This window comes from Rhinoraja longicauda, unplaced genomic scaffold (genome assembly GCF_053455715.1).
Source record: "Rhinoraja longicauda isolate Sanriku21f unplaced genomic scaffold, sRhiLon1.1 Scf002289, whole genome shotgun sequence".
NCBI lineage: Eukaryota > Metazoa > Chordata > Chondrichthyes > Rajiformes > Arhynchobatidae > Rhinoraja > Rhinoraja longicauda.
Window position 1 is genome coordinate 7693 of NW_027603502.1, and position 6308 is coordinate 14000.

Here is a 6308-nt window from a genome sequence, read left to right on the forward strand (position 1 = left end):
TGTTGCCGACTGGCCCACTGCAGACTGCAGGAGTACGTGCTGAGGGACGCTCTGAAGCTCGGTGCAGCCAACGCCAAGGCCCTGTGGGGGAGGACCACAGTCTAGGGTCCTTCCGCTGCTGGACATGGGGGGCAGGGTGTGGTGGAGAGAGACGCCCCTCCAAATAAGGGATATGTATGTAAATGTATGTAAAGGTCTAAGTAAATGCCTGTATTGAATATGTAACCTCCGGGAATGTCGGATGGGTTTGTTTTAAAAATGATGTTTTGTAAATGATATTTATAACTTGAATAAAGTATTTTTTGATTAAAAAAAAAAAAAAAGTGGCTTTTGGCAGGGGATACTTACCTGGCAGGGGAGACACCTTGATCATAAAGGAGGTTCATAAAGGAAATGCTTCTCGGCCTTTTGGCTAAGATCAAGTGTAGTATCTGTTCTGGCACAATCTAATGTTCTTATAAGAACAGGGTAAGTATAAGAGCAGTATTTGCATTAGATCATCGACGAGGAGCGGAGGTCAGGAGCACGTGTCTGGTTTAGGGGTGGATCCATGCTGGTTGGGTAACCAACCTAACACCCTTATCCAGGTGGGATGGCAGCAGCAAGTGGAGCTGGAGGGCAGGGTATCCGTAATACCCTGCGTGTATCGGTGAAGGACCTCAAGGAGGGGAACCCTTTCTCAAGGGATCTCTTCATCAAGAAGGTGCTGCTGGAGGCTTGTGGATTCAAGGCCGGGGACATCTTCTGCCTCCAGGACTTCCCAGGTAACGGATACTTCGACGTTACCTTCCAGAACCCGGCGGGATGGCAGAAGTTGCTGCAGGACTTCCGGGAGAAGGGGGATGAAGCCCCGCTGTCGCTCCTGAAGGTGCAGCCGCTCTTCACCCTCCCCACCCAGAGGGAACGGATGATCACGGTGCACATGTTTAACCCACATGTGCCCGTCGTGGATGTCCTCACCTTCCTTGCGCGCTACGTCGAAGGGGCCGGGAACTGCGTGGACATCAAGGACTTGTTCGGGATCTGGACGAGCAAGAGGCAGGTAAAGGTGAAGCTGAGGGTGGACGGGAAGGGATTCATTGTCCACCCTCCCTCGGTGTTCGCTATCGGAGGGAACCGGGGCTACATGACGTACGTGGGGCAGCCCAGGGTGTGCAGGAAATGCAACAAACCTGGGCACGTGGCGGCAGAATGCAGGACAGTCGTCTGCAGAAACTGCAAGTTAGAAGGCCACGAGACAAGGGATTGTAAAGAGAGTAAGAGCTGCAACCTGTGTGGGGAGGCAGGCCACCTTTACAGGGCCTGCCCTAAAAGAGCAAGCACTTATGCACAGGCGATAAGAGGGGCCGCTGCCAGCACCCCCAGGGTGGACGAGACGCCTCCTACCACTGAAAAAGCCCAAAAAGGAAAGGAGAGCAGGGGCGAGGACAACGCGACCACCAGGAGCCCCCAACCGCAGGACAGAGCACCCCAGGCCCCTCCCCACGAGGGTGAGTCGATGGAAGAGGGGGAACAGGAAGAGGAGGAATGGAAGGTGGTGCAGTCGAGGAAAACATTGAAGGCTGTGCGCACGGAGAAAAAGGCGGAGGGGGCAAGCAAGTCCCAAAAAAGAGTCCTCTCCCAGGACGAGGCCAGCAGCCTCTCCGCATCGGAGGATGAGACGACCGGGAGGAGCCGACAACGGAGGCAGAGGCAGAGGAAGGAAACGGGGGAGGAGGAAGGTAAGAGAAAGAACGTGTCTGTTGCCCCCCAGCCCCAGGAGACTGGGAGCAGTGCCAATGGGCCCCAGCCCCAGGAGACCGTGAGCGGCACAACGGCCAATGGGCCCCTGCTCCGGGAGACCGTGAGCGGCACAACGGCCAATGGGCCCCTGCTCCGGGAGACCGGGAGCGGCACAATGGCCAATGGGCCCCAGCTCCGGGAGACCGGGAGCAGTGCAGTGGCCAATGGGCCCCAGCTCCGGGAGACCGGGAGCAGTGCAGTGGCCAATGGGCCCCAGCTCCAGGACACTGGGAGCAGCGCAGTGGCTTCGCCAGAAAATACACCCTGTGCTGAGGAAGCCACCAACCTGTACCACTACCTGTGCGACAAAAATGTGCAGGAACTGAGCCAGATGATTGGCATGCGGGAGGATCGCCTGGGACAATAAAGGACAATGGAGCTGAAACTGGCATCCTTAAACGTGCGCAGTGTGAAGAGCACTGTGCAATGTGTATCCGCCTTGCAGTACCTGGCCAAGGTAAAGGCGGATGTGACTTTTTTACAGGAGTGCGGGCTGCCACACCTTCGCTGCTATCGGAGGTGGTCGCGATGGTGGCCCCACGGACTGTCGGTATGGTCGGGGGGAAATGATTGTCGTGCGTCCGGTCTGGGGATCTTGCTGCGGGGAGGGGGCTTCACCATCACTGAGGTAAGGGAGGTGGTGGGGGATCGTCTCTTGGTGGTGGATGTAATGTACCGTGGTTCTCCGCTCCGGCTGATAAATGTGTATGCCTCACCCAGGTGGAGCGAGCGGGTGGCCGTCCTCCAGCAGCTCCCACCGCTGCTGGCCACGTCTAGACCGCTCGTTCTGGCCGGTGACTTCAACTGCATCATCGATGCGGCTGGACGATCCGGCAGTGCCAACCACAGACTGGACGGCACCTCCAAACTCCTGGTGGAAACGGTCAAAGATGCAAAGCTGCGCGACGCCTTCAGTGACCCTGCAGGCGGAGTCCAGCCACGGTTCACCTGGTCAGGACCAAACGGTTCAGCCCAGTCCCGGATAGACTTCCTCTTCACATCGAGGGCCGTCACGGTCAGACACATCGACCTCGCCCCGGTGTTCTTCTCTGACCACTGCCTCCTTCAGGCCACCTGTCACCTACAGGAGGACCGGAAGGCGGGCAGAGGGACGTGGAAGCTAAACGTGGAGCTGTTGACCCCGGAGAACGTTAAGGAGCTAAAGAGGGACTACGCATGTTGGAGAACTGTGAGGCCCCTCTTTGACTCCCAGACACTCTGGTGGGAGGCAACAAAGGAGAACATCAAGAAGTTCTTCGTCTCCAAAGGTGTTCAGAGAGCAAGACAGGGTAAGAGGGAACTGTGTCAACTCCAGACAGATTTGCAGCAGCTACTCCTTCTGCAGAGGAGAGGGGTGGATGTGAGGGAGGAACTGAGAGAGTTGAAGGGCCGGCAAGCTCGGCTCTTTACCTCTGAATCCTCCAAGATAATCTTCCGGTCCAGGGTCCGCCATGTTGAGCAGGATGAGACGTGCTCACGTTACTTCTTCCATAAGGTTCACAGGGGGAGCTCTGTGATCAAAAGCCTTAGGGAGGAGGACGGCTCGGTAACATCCTCGCAGACAGACATGCTCAAGATCTGCAGATCCTTTTATAAGGATCTGTACGATGTAAAGACCACAGACAGCACCGCCTCCCAGAACTTCCTGTCCTCCATCACGGAAGTCTTGGACGACAGCAAGCGGGAGAGTCTGGACCAACCACTGACCCTGGAGGAGCTGACTGGCTCCATCCGTTCCTTTGACTCGAGTAAAACTCCCGGAGGCGATGGCTTACCGGCAGAGTTGTACTCGGCTCTGTGGGACTGGGTGGGCCCGGACCTGCTGGAAGTGTACAACGATATACTCCTAGCAGGCAGCATGTCAGACTCTATGAGGAAGGGCAACATCACCCTGATCTACAAGCAGAAGGGGGAGATGAATGACTTAAGGAATTGGAGACCCATCACATTGTTGAATGTAGACTACAAGATCCTGTCTAAGGCCATCGCCTACCGGGTCAAGTCTGCTCTGGGACAGGTGATCCACCCGGACCAAACCTGTGCTGTACCTGGCAGGAAAATCTCAGACAGCCTGGTGCTGCTGAGAGATACCATTGCCTACGTGCAGGACAGACGGGTGGATGCCTGCCTGGTCAGCTTGGACCAGGAGAAGGCCTTCGACAGGATATCGCACACGTACATGAGGGACGTGCTCTCCAAAATGGGCTTTGGGGAGGGAATCAGGAAGTGGATCCAACTGCTCTACTCTGATATCTGTAGTGCAGTCCAAATTAATGGGTGGGAATCAGACAGCTTCCCCGTCAGGTCTGGAGTCAGGCAGGGTTGCCCTCTTTCCCCTGTCTTGTTTGTCTGTTGCATTGAACCCTTTGCCGAATCCATCAGGAAGGATGCGAGCATAAGAGGAGTGACACTGCCAGGCAGTGGGGGCACTCAGGTCAAGGCCTCCCTGTACATGGACGATGTCGCCGTCTTCTGCTCGGATCCAGGGTCGGTCCGCAGACTGATCAGCGTCTGCGACCAGTTTGAGTTGGCCACGGGGGCCAGGGTAAACCGCAGGAAGAGCGAGGCCATGCTCTTTGGCAACTGGCCCGACCGATCTTCCATCCCCTTCACCATCAAGCCTGACTTCCTGAAGGTGCTGGGGATCTGGTTCGGGAAGGCTGGGGCATGTAACAAAAATTGGCTGGAGTGGATAGCCAAGGTGGGGAAGAAGCTGGAGCTGTGGAAGCAGCGCTCCCTCTCCATCACGGGGAAAAACCTGGTCATCAGGTGTGAGGTGCTCTCGGGGCTGCTGTACTTGGCGCAAGTGTGGCCCGTCCCTCCCTCCTACGCCACGGGGATCACCCGGGCCGTCTTCCGCTTCATCTGGGGGTCGGCGATGGACCGGGTGCGACGAGCCACAATGCACAAGTCGGCAGACAACGGGGGTAAAGACGTGCCCAACGTCGCCCTCATTCTGATGGCCACTTTCGTGTGTGGCTGCATCAGGCGGAGCATAGAGCCAAGGCACGTGGGCACCAAATGCCACTACCTGCTGAGGTTCTACCTGTCCCCGGTGTTGCGAAGGATGGGCCTGGCGCAGATGCCACGCAATGTGCCAGTCAGCTGGACATTGCCGAACCATCTGTCGTTTGTGGACAGGTTCTTCCGGACCAACACCTTTGACCACAAGTCCATCGGGCAGTGGTCAGCACGGAACGTCCTGCAGGCACTGCAGGGGAATGACTCCATGGATCCTGTGGCGTGGTTCCCAGAACAGACAGCCCAGCTTGTCTGGCAAAATGCCTCATCGTCAGAACTCACCAACAAGCACCAAGACCTGGCTTGGCTGGCGGTGAGGGGAGCCCTCCCAGTCAGATCCTTCCTGCACCGCCGGAACCTCACTACCAGCGCACGCTGCCCTCGGGACAGCTGCTACGGAGAGGAAACGGTGCCCACCTCTTCAAAGAGTGTGGATTTGCCAGGAGAGTCTGGAGAGGTCTGCAGGGGTCCCTGTCACGATTCATTCCGAGCAGCTCCGTCACAGAGGACTCTGTGCTCTACGGACTGTTCCCAGGGACGCATTCCGAGACTGACATCGATTGCGGCTGGAAGGTCATCAACTCGGTAAAAGACGCCCTTTGGTCTGCCCGATCCTTGTTGACCTCCCAGCGGAGCGAGCTGTCCGTCAAGGAATGTTGCCGACTGGCCCACTGCAGACTGCAGGAGTACGTGCTGAGGGACGCTCTGAAGCTCGGTGCAGCCAACGCCAAGGCCCTGTGGGGGAGGACCACAGTCTAGGGTCCTTCCGCTGCTGGACATGGGGGGCAGGGTGTGGTGGAGAGAGACGCCCCTCCAAATAAGGGATATGTATGTAAATGTATGTAAAGGTCTAAGTAAATGCCTGTATTGAATATGCTGAGAGATACCATTGCCTACGTGCAGGACAGACGGGTGGATGCCTGCCTGGTCAGCTTGGACCAGGAGAAGGCCTTCGACAGGATATCGCACACGTACATGAGGGACGTGCTCTCCAAAATGGGCTTTGGGGAGGGAATCAGGAAGTGGATACAACTGCTCTACTCTGATATCTGTAGTGCAGTCCAAATTAATGGGTGGGAATCTGACAGCTTCCCCGTCAGGTCTGGAGTCAGGCAGGGTTGCCCTCTTTCCCCTGTCTTGTTCGTCTGTTGCATTGAACCCTTTGCCGAATCCATCAGGAAGGATGCGAGCATAAGAGGAGTGACACTGCCAGGCAGTGGGGGCACTCAGGTCAAGGCCTCCCTGTACATGGACGATGTCGCCGTCTTCTGCTCGGATCCAGGGTCGGTCCGCAGACTGATCAGCGTCTGCGACCAGTTTGAGTTGGCCACGGGGGCCAGGGTAAACCGCAGGAAGAGCGAGGCCATGCTCTTTGGCAACTGGCCCGACCGATCTTCCATCCCCTTCACCATCAAGCCTGACTTCCTGAAGGTGCTGGGGATCTGGTTCGGGAAGGCTGGGGCATGTAACAAAAATTGGCTGGAGTGGATAGCCAAGGTGGGGAA

At 57.0% G+C, this 6308-nt stretch overlaps 1 pseudogene; it reads left to right on the top strand.

Annotated features, from left to right (window-relative positions):
* The first annotated feature begins 392 nt into the window (after positions 1–392).
* On the top strand, positions 393–489 carry LOC144591845 (U2 spliceosomal RNA; annotated as a pseudogene).
* The last annotated feature ends 5819 nt before the right edge of the window (positions 490–6308 follow it).